The sequence below is a fragment of the Eulemur rufifrons genome, chromosome 19, assembly GCF_041146395.1.
Source record: "Eulemur rufifrons isolate Redbay chromosome 19, OSU_ERuf_1, whole genome shotgun sequence".
NCBI classification, from domain to species: Eukaryota; Metazoa; Chordata; class Mammalia; order Primates; family Lemuridae; genus Eulemur; species Eulemur rufifrons.
Genome location: NC_091001.1, coordinates 59,685,254 through 59,699,559, shown reverse-complemented (window position 1 = coordinate 59,699,559; position 14,306 = coordinate 59,685,254). Strand labels below are relative to the sequence as shown.

At 48.0% G+C, this 14,306-nt stretch overlaps 1 protein-coding gene across 14 annotated transcripts in view; it reads left to right on the top strand.

The window, feature by feature from the left end:
• Positions 1 to 14,306, top strand: part of DYSF (dysferlin) — a 206,107-nt gene that overhangs the window by 26,923 nt on the left and 164,878 nt on the right. The window lies entirely within an intron of this gene.

The window sequence follows — 14,306 nt, the reverse complement described above, 5'->3', positions numbered from 1 at the left end:
TGAAGCTGCAGCTAGCAGGCAGCTATCGCGGAAGGCTTCATGGAAGAGGTGGGACTTGAGGTGAGATTTGTGGTTTAGAAGTCAGAACCCTGGGTAACACTGAGTGGGCACCTCTCTGTGGTGGGCTATCTGTTGAGTTGTTTCATGTGCATGGTGGGGAAGGTTTCCTGGTGGGGAGAACAGCAGGAGCAAAGTTGTGGTGGCAAAAGCAGGCTCTTTAGGCAGGCAATGGGTCCCTTCCCTTGCCATTGGTCTCCCGGGTCCTGCCCACGGTGGGGTGGGGGTGGGCAGGACCAGTCTAGCTTGCAGACTGATGGACCTGCTGATTGTGGGTGTGGGTGGGCTGGGAGACCAGCTCTTGGAGCTGCACATAATGAACTTTGGATGTCACGGTGGGTGTTCAGTGGTCCCTGCTGGTGTGACAGGGTGAGGCTGTGTTGGGTGCCATGCTCCTTGTGCCATTTTTTGAGGCCTCAGCACAAGCACCAGCCATGGGCTTGCTGTTTTGTGATCCACGGACAGGGGAGCCTTTGTTTGGGAACTGGGTCAGCTGGTGTCTGCGGCCTGGAAGGCTGAATTGGTTACTTGGGGTGGAAGAGAAGAGCAGGGGAAAGGAGGAAGAGGATTTAGGAATCTAAGAAAGGCTCATGAGGGGTGCAGGCTGCAAAGCACCTGGACATTTTGAAATCTTAAAAGCTCAGAAGAAAAATCCAATTGCCAGCGTCCCTTTGTGGCTGTGCATGGTGTGGTGTGTGTGTGTGTGTGTGTGTGTGTGTGTGTGTGTGAGGGAGGCGCATTCACTGGGCCCTGCAAAGGTGGGGCTGCAAGGTGTGGCGCCCAGGCCTGCTGCCCAGGGCATCTTGGGCCCATCTCGTCCAGTTCTGGACCCCAGCAGCTCCCACCTGCACAGGGGGCAGGGGTTGGAATCATTCAGGCCAAGCCACCTTCCAGCACAGACGCTCTGTGCAAGGCAAGCCACCTCTGATAAGCTGGAACAGCAGACTTGCAGGTTGAGGAGGCAGCAACTCTGGACACAGGGCAGTCTTGGAAGGCTTCCTGGACGAGGCCTCTCAGACTGACTTGGAGGCCGGGGTAGGCTTTGAAGAGGTAAGAAGGGGAGGGTGTGTGGGTGTGGTGGGCAACCTGGCTCAGGCCTTACAGGTGGGGCCCAGTCTCATGACATGTGTGGCCCAGTGAGAAGGGAGCAGTGGGGCCGGGCTGGGAGGGGCTCTCCAATGCCAGGCTGAGGATAATAATGGCCAAATCACACAACTGACGCCTGCCAAAAGCTTAGCCCAGGGCTTGGGACTGTGCTGAGTCTTATATGCAAGAACTTTTTCAGTCAGTTAGGTACTACTATTACACAGTCATCCTTGTAGATGGGGACACCGAGGCTCTAAGAGTCTGCGCAAGTTTCTCAAAGGCTAGTGATGGCGGAGCCGTGATTGGAGGGCAGGTTTTTGCTCATGCTGGATGTGTCAATCACTGAGCCCCCTGCACCTTTCAGAGGCCCCTAGAAGCCCCAGGTGGGTGCTGGGCCCTTCTGGAGAGTTCAGAACTGATGATACTGGAGTTGAGAGTTTAGTGAGGCCAAGGCAGGCCAGTAGGTTACTGCAGGGCATGCAGAGGAAACGCATGTTTCATTTTCATTATCATGTTCAGCGATTTTATAGGCTCCGTGGGGAGATTTCGAAGACCACGGAGGCGGCATGAGAGCAGAGGCTGTGAACATGTTTTCCATCAATTCAAGGGTCAGGCTGGCCCCAGGGGAGGGTAGGTGAGGCTCTCTGATCCTGTGGGTCAGAGATCTGGTGTGGGCAGGATGCATTGAACCTTGGGGTCCTCTCATTGGCCCCCGTGGGTGTCCTCAGGCTGGCGGGGGGCAGCCGACTCCCTGAAAACCAGTCCCCACATGACCTATTGACTGCAGGGTGAGTTTGACGGAAATCAGTTCCTCAAACATCAATTTGCTGAAGAAGCCAATTCACTAAACTTACCAATTTAGCAGAAACTTCTTTCTGATAACTACTTGAATGTAATTTTTAATTTTTCTAAACACATCTCAATTTTGGATTTCTAGCAATTAAAAATTAAATTTTGGCCAGGAGCGGTGACTCATGCCTGTAATCCTAGCACTCTGGGAGGCCGAGGTGGGAGGATCGCTTGAGGTCAGGAGTTCGAGACCAGCCTGAGCAAGAGTAAAACCCTGTCTCTACTGAAAATAGAAAAAAAAATTAGCCAGGCATAGTGGCATGTGCCTATAGTCCCAGCCACTTGGGAGGCTGAGGCAGGAGGATCACTTGAGCCCAGGAGTTTGAGGTTGCTGTGAGCTAGGCTGGCACCACGGCACTCTAGTCTGGGCAACAGAATGAGACTCTGTCTCAAAAAAAAACAAAAACAAAACAAAACAATTAAGTTTTACTTAAACTAAATTGAAATTTAAACTTAATATCTGAAGAATATCAGAGGCTGCCAAAACAACACTGTCCTGTGAGGAAAGGACAGAATTTGGCTTTGTGCCAGGAGCTAATGGGGTGCCCAGTCTCCAGGGCCATTTACTTGAATGTGGGGGCCTGGGAGGAGGGTACCAGCAAGGGAATTCTGTGATGCCCCCATGAGTAGACTGCAAAGTACCTTCACCTTACGCATGAAATGTGAGAAAAAAAAATCAGAGATTAGAAGCATTAAAAATTCTAAAACTGCAAAAATAAAAAAATATACCAGGAAGTGACAAGAACGTGTGACATTTTCAATGTTGAAAGAAAAGGCAAAAAATGTTGGGGAATTCAGTTCAATGAGCATTTTAAAGTAAATGCCTCTTTCCTGTCCTCAAGTTGTCACTGTCTAGTCAGGAAACAAACAGGGACACAGGGCTGGGAGGGTGACTGTAGCTGACTTCAGCTGGTGGGCTCTGGCAAGGTCCCACAGGGCCTCCAAGCAGCCACACCTTTCTTTCTGGGAGTCCTGGGCATGTCTTCTGTGAGCTCACCTGGGCCTCCTTCCAAGGGAGTCCGGTCAGGGCCCTGGGCAGCTGTTGACTCCCTTGGTCCCCCTCTGGAGTGGGCTGTAGGCACCGGCCGGGGGAGGCCACTGTGCACCGTGGGTGGAGAACCCACTGCGTTACAGCAAGGCTGACACTTCCAAAAGGAATTGCTCTCAGTTTTTCACGGATCAGTAAGAAATACATATCAGTGGCCACTGTTACAACTGGGTATGCAATTATTGACAAAACAATTGCTGTAAAATGATAATGGCTGAAACTGCACATGGTAAAATTGTTAAAGAAATGAAAAACAGACTGAAGGATCCTGTTGGTAACTGCAAATGATGACCTAGGAAAATTGGACTTAATAGACATAATTCCATAATAGAAATAATTCAAATCGGCAGGGAGTAGTATTTGATAAAACTTGATACGGACCAAAAAATAAAAAATTAAAATCTGAATTTTTATTTCCCAAATCTGTGTTGCAAAATTTAAACAGAGAATAATTGTTCCCAGTGAAAATAATTTTGATAAAATGAAAATAAAGATTATAAAAAAGAAAAAGGAAACAGTTTAATTGCGCTGTATGAAAGATGTATCAGCACATTAGACTGGCTTAATTTAATTTGTTCTAGAAAATGCCTTCCCAGTGGAAATTAATTAATATAGGTGTATTGTCAATTTAAATATTTATAAGTATAAACATGGAAGTGAAAATCTCCATGGGGTCAAGACATTCACCTGGCAAAACACCCGGGTCAAAAGGAAGCCCACCTTGACCGCTGTAAGTCACTAGCCCCAAGCCTAACCAGGCCCCAGGGCAGGAGGACCAGAGTCAACAAAGAAACATGCAGGACACCCAGTTAATTGCGGATGTCCCAAATATTGCATGTAGACATACTGATATTAAAACATTGCACATTACTTATCTCAGGTGTAAACTTAACTGGGTATCCTGTATTTTGTCTGGTCACTCTCCCCTCCTGCCCTAATCAAGCCGTGTAGAAGGAGACCCACATTCACACCGAGAATCAGCTGGGAGGCACATGATTGCCTTTAGAGCAGCTTTCCTTTAAGCGTTCACTGTAGCATTTTCTCTGGACTAGTGTGATCCACTCTACCTTTTATTGACCTGGTGACGCTGTAAAGTGGGGTACCAGGGACCTGTTACCGGCACACAGACGCTTGCCTGCCTTCACCTTCCCCTGGTCTGAGCATCAGTCATGGCCCTTGCAACTGGCTGGGAACCCAGGAGGCAGCGGGTGGACCTTCCCGAGTGCCAACGCTCCTTCTCCTTCCTCCTGCAGTGACTCCTCTTCCCGCCCCCACATTGAGCCACCTGGCCTAGCCCAGTGGGATGAGTGTGGACTCCGAGAAGAGCCAGGGTCTAGTTCCAACAGCTGCGTGGCCTTGGGCAGGTCACCTCAACACCTCGAGCCTTGCTTTCCTCCATCCTTAGGGAGTACTAAATCAGGTGCAAAAGCACATTGAAGGGACCTGCCACAACGGGTGCTCCCTACATGTTCTTTCTGCTCGTGAGTCCTTTCCCCTCATCCCCCTGTGCTCCCTTCTGTGCCCCAGCCCTTCCCCATCAGGGCTGCCCTCAGCCAGCTGTGGTCTGGAGAAGGACTAAGCGATACTAATTAATAGGTGGCAGCCTGGGCTTAATGTTCGCTCTTTCTTAGGAACTTGGGGGATGCTGCTTTATAGCTCCGCTTAGAGGAAAGGGAAGTGCTAACGGTGAGCCTCCAGGCACTACAATAGGTTAGGAGGAGGTATTTTGAGAATGGTGGGTCTTCCTGACATAGGTGACTATCTCCTGTAAGCCTATCTCTGAGCCTGGAATAGGCCTCGGTGTCCCCAGGGTGGAGGTGAGGGTGGCTTGATACCTCCTGTGACAATGAGCTTACTACGTGAGGTCCCCAGAAAGGAGCTGAACATCGTATTAGTCCTCTAGGGCAGGAATGCACTGGAGATGGCAGAGGCACCTGGGGGAGGGGGTCTGGCTAGCTGGGGCCTGTCACCCCCACCTGGAGTGTGCTGATGGGATTGAGGGGTTCTGTGCTGGGAGGAGCAGGTGGTCTAGGTCCCCCAGGTCATCGACCAGAGCTGGGCAGGCCAAGGGTGGTGGCTTGAGAACGAGGGTCAGAGGCTTTGCTCAGGGACCTCACTGTCAGCAGTGAGTCCCATCCTGGCACCGTTTGTGACCTGGACCTCTCTGAACCTCTGTCTCCTCATCAGGAGAATGACAGTCAGTACCTATGTTGCGAAGTTGTTGTGGAGTTTAAATGGTATAATGCATGCATGTCAAATGCCTACTCAGTGCTAGGAACGTTGAAAGTGTTCAGTATATGGGGGCTGTTGGTGGTAGCGGGATTCCTTATAGATATACATACATAAAGCACCCAAATGTGTGAACACTATGTGCATGCCTCATTTGGACACGTGGCTGTGACTGAGTGTGCACAAACATACTACATACGTATGTGTGCACACATTCTTTTATTTAAAAAAAACTAAAAAAGTCTCACAAGAGTATAAGAATTGTAAGTGATTTTTGTAAGTATAGGTAAGCTCCATTCTTAAAAAGTTATAAATGAAAAAGGGCAAGTTCTCCCACTTTCCACCCATACATTTCTTCCCTTCGTTCCAGAGGTGCCCATTGATAACAACTGGGTGCCTATCTTTCTTGACTTTTCCTAAATATATGCAAGGATCTGTCTACATACATGCATACACATTAACTTATTACAAAAGGGAATCATGCTATACATACTGGTCTGCACTTTGCTTTTTGTCACTTCATCCTTGACCCTTTCCCAGGTCAGTATGTCACTTGCCGGTGTGGCAGCCTCATTTTAAATGGTCATGTGGATCCACAGTATGGGTGCCATAATTCACCCCACTGCACACTTATTGACAAGTTTAGATGTTTAGCTTCCTCTCAATTTCTTGCTCTCCAACGATTATCCAGTGAACATCTTTATTCAAATGTTTTTATGTTATTTTTTTGAGGATGGGTCCTTAGAAATAGGATTACTGGATCAAAGGGTATGAGCATATAAAATTTTTGTAGATTCTGCCAAATTTCTTTTCAAAAATGTCCTAATTTATATCCACCAACAGTGTACAAAAGTGGCTGCCAATCTCTTATTTTTGCTACCTTAATAGGCAAAAAAAAAAAATACATATATATATATCTTGTAATTTGTGTTTCCTTGACCACTTGTAAAGCTGAGCATCTTTTTGTGTGCTAATTGCCCATTTGTATTAATATTTCTTCTTCTGTGAGTGTCTATCCTTGTATTCTGGATTGCTTGTCTTTTTCTTGTTAATTCGTAGTGGTTTTATATATTTGGAATTTTATTAGGGATATTAACCCTTGGTCTGTCTTATGTGTGGAGGGTTTTTTCTCTCTGCTCATCACCTGTGGTCAGTTGCATTCTCACATGGGCACGGACATTCGCCCAGATCTGCACGTGTGCGCGCATGCATTTAAAAGGGCAGAGCAGCGGTTTGCTGTTGCTAGAAGTTGGGGAAAGCAGGTGTAAGTTCTGCCTCTGGCTTTAGCAAGCCGGTTTGGCAGATCCGGTCCTGGAGTCCTAGAGTCCTCAGAGGCTGTTTTGGGCAGGAATATTTATAGTTCCTTTTCCCATTGTTCTCAGCAGGCTCGGAAGCATTGACCATATCCTTATCCTCAAGGATTTTTATGACTGTATTTTGCCCTGGATTCTATCCAGGACATCCGTGGGGTTCAGAATAATTTTTCTTTTGTCTTTCTCTAGACTGACGTGGAAAACTATTTAGAGTTCTCCTTGGGCAGCCCCTGAGGAATCAGATACTGTCAGGAAGGCTGCCAGGCGGGCTCGGGGTGTGGCATGTCCTGATCCCTGTTTCCTGCCCCTCATTGCCAGGCACGCATAGCTGGGGGCCCGGGCTCGGCTCAGGGTGTTCCTTCCCCTGTGCACCAAGTCTCCCAGCGGGTGTTTGTGTCTCCTGCTGGGACAGGGGCTCTCGCCTTTCCTGCGGGGCCTGACTCACCAAATCTCATGGGGGGAAGAGGCAGCTGAGTCAGTGATGAGTTCAGTTGTGATATACGTAGTTTTAATTGACCTGTCGTTTTTCTTAGTTTCAAAGATAAAGAATGAGAAACTGACACGTGGTGACTCTTCTGGAGCGTTAAAAAAAATTCAAATTTATAGAAAAGTTGTAAAAATAGTACAAAGAGCATTCATATATCCTTTGCTCAGATACACTAATTGCCAACATTTTACTCCACTTGTTTTATTCTTTCTCTCTCTCTTCCCTCTCCCTTCTTCCCTCCTTCTTTCCCTCTCTTTCTCTCTGTCTCCCATGTGAGGGTAAGTCATATTCATCATGGCCTTTTACCCCTAAATATTTCAGCATATATTCCTTAAGAATAGGGATATTCTTTTTATATAACCACAACACAGTAATCAACTTCAGTAAATTTAACGTGGGTACCGTACTTTAATCTACTGTTTGTATTCCAATCCTGTCACCGGGCCAAATAATGTTTTTTTATAGCAATCTCCCTTTCCTTCTTCCCCTAGTACAGGATCCAGTCTACAATCTCATGCTGAATTTAGTCGTATTTCCAGAGCCTCCTTTAATCTGGAACATTTCCACAATCTTTGTCTTTTATGACAATTTACATTTTTGAATAATACAATACCCCTACTTTGTAAAAATAGAATGTTCCTCATTTGGGATGTCAACCTAAATAACAAACAGAGAAGCTCTCTAAAATAGACTGGCATTGGTGGCTCGGTACCTGTAATCCTAGCACTTTGGGAGGCTGAGGTGGGAGGATTGAGGCAGAAGGATCGCTTGAGGCCAGGAGTTAGAGACCAGCCTGCACAATAGCGAGATCCGTCTCTACAAAAAAAAGAAAAGAAAAGAAAAGGAAGGGAAGGGGAGGGGAGGGGAGGAGAGGGAAAAGAAAAGATATTTATGTGGGAATAGAGCATTGCAATGGAAATACACATGCCATAGTAAACTATGTGTGTAGCCAGGGAGGTAAAGGAAGACAAAGGTTTTAAAGAAAAAAAATAAAGAGGATTGCACAATTGTTTTGAAATAATTATCCTTGTCTACAAAGGTCAATGACAAAAGTGACCCAGTCTGAGGTTGGACAGGCAGTTGCTGGGCAGATGTCCTTGCAGAAGTATTTGTTGTGCAAGGTTGTGATGGCCTTTGTGCAAAGTTTTGATTTTTGCAGTCTTTTTTGATAGCTTTTTTTTTTTTTTTTTTTTTAATCAGGCATAAAGCATGAGAACCCTCTCTTCATGGCCTTCCCTGGCTCTATTTGTCAGGGTTTTCTTAATATTAGTGGCTCCATTTTGATTCTGACAACTTTCTCAGGGCTTTGTCTGACGTTTTCTCAAGATTAGATGCATGATTAGATTAGGTTACTAATTCCCAGCCAGAACACGGCCTACGTGAAGCTGTGTCTGTCTCAGATCTGGAGGCACATGAATGTCCCTTACTGGGCATGTTAATTTCAATCCCCTGGTCAAGCTGTTGTCTGATTTTCCACTGTATATTTACTGTTCTTTTCTTCCCCCTTGAAGTCTGTTAAGAGATACTTTAAGACCATGCAAATATCCTGGGTCTCATCAAAATATCCCCCTAGATTTAGCACCCACAGACGATTCTTGCCTGATGGATCTTTACCGCCTGTTCCTGGCACTGTGCCCTGAGGACCCAGCTTTCACTTGAGCCTCAGCCCTGGCCTCCGGGTCATTCTCTGAGTTGAAAGACCTCTGGGCCACCAGGCTGTGTCTCATCTCCTCCATCCTTGAAGGAGAGTGCTGGAGTGAGGAGAAGGCTCATTCTGGGGCTGTATTGCTCTTAAAAGATAAAGTCCTTCCTTCAGGCTGGGCGTGGTGGCTCACGCCTGTAATCCTAGCACTTTGGGAGGCCGAGCATGAGGATTGCTTGAGGCCAGGAGTTCGAGCTTAGCCTGAGCAAGAGCAAGACCCCATCTCTACAAAAAAATAGAAAAATTGGCCCGGTGTGGTGGTGCGCGTCTGTAGTCCCAGTTACTTGGGAGGCTGAGACAGGAGGATGGCTTGAGCTCAGGATTTTGAGGTTGCTGTGAGCTATGATGATGCTACTGCACTCCAGCCTGGGTGACAAGCAAAATAAAAAAGAACAGCCTTTCTCTCTGAAATTCTGATGGTCTTATTTCTATTCTACCATCAGGAATGACCAAAAAGAAATCTAACCTCTAACTTGTGACAGTCCTTCAAGTCATAATCTAATGTGACTCTAATTTGGCGGGATAGAAATGTGCAGGGAACAGAAAGATGGTGATTAGGGTGGGGAGGAAGGGAACCAATATTTGCCAAGCCCTGTCTGTGCTCCAGGCACACGTAGGAGGTGTTAGGTTGTTAACTGAAATTTTACCAGAACCCTCTGAAGTGTGCATCATTCGCTGGAAGCTCCGACAGTGGGGGTGGTTGTCCATTTTGTTCTCGACAGCATCCCTGGTACCTACAACAGGGCCTGACCCACGGTGGGTGCTCACTATGTGGAATGAATAAACGACTTTGACAGATGAGGAAACAGTCTCAGAAAGGTTATGTAACTTGTGCTTGGCTGCACAGCTGTCAGGCAGCTGAGCTAGGTTTCCAACCCAGGTAGGGATGACTCGAGGGCTCTGACTATTAGTCACTGAATGATAAATATTTTCTTGGGGAAGATAGTCGAGAGGAAGAACATTGTCAAAATGTTACTATAGGTTGAAACGTACAGTTTAAAAATATTGGATTGGTGTGTGTGACACTCTAGGGTCGCCATCTGGGGTGTCCCATGAACCCAATAGAATAGAAGCTACCAGCCTTCCTGGGTCACCCTCCTGTGGGGTATTTGGGGGAAGGTAGCTTGTCTCTTGTCCACACGTTGTCAGTCTGAGCTGCACCCGCTTCTCCTGTCTTCCTGCCACTAACGCTGCTCTTAGCGCCTGGAGCTGTTGTCCTCTGGGCTGCCCCAGCCTGGGCTCCTGCACACCCTCATTCTTCAGCTCACAACACCACTGTCTTCGGGGAGGGCCTGGGGTAACTCAGGGGGTCTGCCACCCCCTGCAGGCATGGAGGCTACTTTCACTAGCTCTTTTAGGGGTCCTCAGCCGCGTGTATGCAGGGCTGCCTCTGCCTGACCCACTGGCTTCTCCCGGGGTCTCAGCTGCTGCAGCGATGCCAGACCTGCACCCACACTGGGCCCTCCTCTCCCAGCTCTGCCCCCTCTCTTGGGGCCCAGCCTTCAAGGCCACCCCTGAAAATCCAAATGCTATCCCTGCTTGGTACAGACTACTAGACCTCCCAATCTCCTCTTTATATAAGAGTTTAACCCACCTAAAAAGTACACTTAAAAGCTTTTTAAAATGGTCACTCACCCTGATCTCCTCAACAAAGGACTAGCAGGTTTGTATTTTAAAATGTAGGTTTTATTATTATTCGGGTATGCTGAGGCCAACAGATCAGGAGGTGATTGCCATTGAAAAGGTGTTTGTCACTCTTGGTTCCCAAGAGGAGGGGACACCTTCACTGTGCAGGGCCACCCGGGGAAAGGCCAGGTCAGGCAGGAGGCAGAGGGGGTCAGGGGAAAACGAGAGCCTTTATTGTGGTTTCTGCAGGATGGAATGGGCTAGGCAGGGTCAGCAGATTCAGGACTGGCTAGTTTGAATAATTTCAGTGGGCTCTGGGGCGTAGGGACTGTCCTGCAATGCTGCTCCCTGGCCCTGGGGTGATTAGGGCAGGGGAATACTGGCCCTGAGTGTGAGAGCCCAGTGGGGGAGGTGGTGGGGTGAGGGCTCAGGTCAGCTGGTTTGCATATGAAAAGTCTGCTTGGGGGGACGTGGTGGGGTGGGGTGAGGTCTTTACTATCTCTAGGAGCTGGCTAGCTCTGGGTGGGGCAGTCCTTCCAAGGTCAACAAAGCCCCAGATGTCAAAGCATCAGAAATACAAAAAATAAAAAAAGAATGATTAATACAGCTTGGAATAAGATTTTTTTTTAAAAAGTTGAACCAGATCAAATTTATAAATTTATTCCTGGGCTCCCTTTCCCATGGATTAAGCAAACCAAGCGCCTTTTTGTTTCTTTCGTGTTGCACCCATGGTGCTCTGAGGTGTCCTAGGAGGGTCAGCACAGGGTTCAAAGCAAAGCCTTGGGAGGGAGGCTCTGCCCGCCTTGTTATCTGTGTGAAATCAGGCCGGCCAAATGCCTTCCCACTCCCAATTTCCTTGCCTGGGAGGTGGACAGAACTAGTAATGGTACCTACCCCACAGGACTAGAGTCCGTTTAAATGAGCTAGTGTATGTAAAGTGCTGAGCACTGTATCTAATATACACTCGGTTAATAGGAGGGTGACTATTATTAGAATGTCAGTCCCTTGAGATCAGATACTGTTGTGTTGGATGTGCTAAATAAGTATTTGCTGAATGAATAATTATGTTTTTTTTTTTTTTTTTGTTGAGACAGAGTCTCACTTTGTTGCCCAGGCTAGAGTGAGTGCCGTGGCGTCAGCTTAGCTCACAGCAACCTCAGACTCCTCGGCTTAAGCGATCCTACTGCCTCAGCCTCCCGAGTAGCTGGGACTACAGGCATGCGCCACCATGCCCGGCTAATTTTTTCTATATAGATTTTTAGTTGTCCATATAATGTCTTTCTATTTTTAGTAGAGACGGGGTCTTGCTCAGGATGGTCTCGAACTCCTGACCTTGAGCGATCCACCCGCCTCGGCCTCCCAGAGTGCTAGGATTACAGGCGTGAGCCACCGGCGCCCGGCCAATAATTATGTTTTGGTGTTTGTTTTTAAATTTTAAGTTTTGAGTTGGTAAAAACTTTAAGGCATAATAAAAACAGAAACTATATTTTAAAATGCTGTGAAAATTCTCCCTGTCATCTTTGTCCCCAGTCTGCCCAGTTCTTGCCATTCCCCATAGATAACTACTGTTTTTAATTTCTTATGGACTATTCCAGAGTTCTTATATTATTACTTAATCACTGATACAGATTCTGGCTTTCCTCCTTTTTACTTAGTAGGTAGCATAGTATACACGCTCTTTTGCACTTTGTTTTTTTACTTAACAATGTACCTTCAAGATTTTTCACATAAGAGAATGGTATACTTCCCATTATTTTAAAAGCTGTGTAATATTCCATTGTATGAATGTACTGCACTTTATTTACCCTCTTCTATGATGGACATTAGGATTACCTCTTGTGTTTTGTTATTACCATGATATAATAAGCATCAATGCTTTAAAATAAAATTGTTTCGATCTCTTTATGCTTCATTAAAATAAACTTACTTGGCCACCTGAATTTCCATCCTCCCACATACTGCTTAAGTATAAGACTTGGAGGCCACCACTCCTATCTTCTTCCCTTCTCTGATACCACAGTAGTACTACTGGGTGATGAATTTGGGTAGCTCTTTTTAAAAAAAAATTTTTTTTCCAAGATGGGGTCTCACTGTGTTGCCCAGGGTGGCTGGAGTGTAGTGGTGCGAGCACAGCTCACTGTAACCTCAAACTCCTGGGCTCAAGCGATCCTCCTGCCTCAGCCTCCCAGGTAGCTGGGACTACAGGTGTGAGCCACAGTGCCTGGCTGTAGTTCTTTTTTCATGGAGGAAAAAATGTGTGCCTTGTCAAGATGTCAGTCGCTTTGGCTTCTCCCTCCCTTCCCCCACGCAGATTCCTGACTTTTCTTTCTTTGGGATGGCAGCAGCTCTTTCAGTCCCCACGCTCCTCCTGCCCCCACATTCCAGTGGCCACATTCACAGTCAGCCAGGAGAGATGACCAGTCTGGGGAGGCTGGCAGTGCCTGTGGCATTTTTCTACCCGTAGGCTGCAGGGAGTGGGACTGGAGCCCATGGGGGAGCCCAGGGGGGTTTCTTTCCCACTCAGCAGGCTCTGCACACAGTTGGAGCTGGCTCCGGGCAGCCAGGGCCTTGTGCAGGCCCCCCAGGTCCCTGCTTGCCTCATTTGACCCCCATGGAATCCTGTCTGCCACCCGCCAGGCTATTGGTTGGTTCCCACAGATCCCTGAGCATGTGGCGTCCCTGATGTGCAGAAGGCACCTGGCCCTAGAGCCTGGGCCTCAGCCTTCATCTCCGGATGGAGGGGGTGGTCTGGGCCCTCTGGGTCTGAGGGCCCCTTAAGTAAAGCCAGGCCTCCCCCATCCTCTGTGAAATGGATGGGTGAGTGAAGAGTGGGCTTCAGGGTTTCCTGTGATCAAGCCTCAGACCCTTCTGCCTTCCCCACGCATCTCTCCTTGCTGGTCAGTGCTTCAGTGCTGCCCGTCCGTGGGGGGATCTGAGTCTGCCTGACTCTTGTGAACTTGATCCCACAGCCGACTCCTGAGGCTTTGGGAGGGGCGGCCGGTCCACTGCCTCCAGCCCTTCCTCCTCCAAGAGAGGGAGCTGGTGAAGCCAGCCTCCTGGGGGACTGGCCTCGGGCCTATGGCAAGGGTGGGGGATGGGGTATATTTCATGGGCCAAAAAGAGGTTTCAGGGAGGAAATAACAAGCAGTCAATCCCGGTGCTGTCTTTCTCGGCTGTCCAGAGGCAGCCCTGGCTGGCAGGGGCGGCAGGCGCTTCCTTCTGCATTTCCTGCTATTGTTCCCCACCCCACTTCCGGGAATTCTCCCAGGACTTGTGCTGAGAGGCCTGGGCTGCTTGCTAGGGAGGTGGAGGTGGTCTAGCTCCCAGTCCTGAGGGCCCCCAAGCTGGAGCTCTGGCCACCACATACAGCTGTCTGTCGACCAGGTGTGCTGCCTGGCCCGCCTCCCACCCCTAAGGGCTAGAAGCCCCAGTGCTCCAGGAAATTGCCCTGGGAATGTGAGACCCAATCCTCGGGCTGCCCCCCACCCCTATCCTCCTGCTGAAGCAAGTCACTCCCCGCTGCACCGCAGTTTTCCCCTGAGGGACAGGGACCAGTGTCGGGAAAGACTGATCTCTGAAGTCGCAGGGACACACCGGCCCTCTACGTCTTTTTGACTTGCCTCGCTCTCAGGACACTTCAGTCAACATGTGGGTGACAGGCGCCTCCCCACACTCACCCTGCAGGTTCCAAGAAGGATGAAAGTAGAGGACTTTATTGTTGAGAAGCTTAAATAAGCAGCTATTTTTTATATTAATTTTTTATTGTAAAATATAAAATTTACCATTTTAACCATTTTTAAGTGTACAGTTCAGTGGCATTAAGTACATTCACAATGTTATGCAACCATCACTACAATCCGGCTCCAGAACTTTTTCATCTTCCAAAACTGAACCTTTGTATCTATTAAA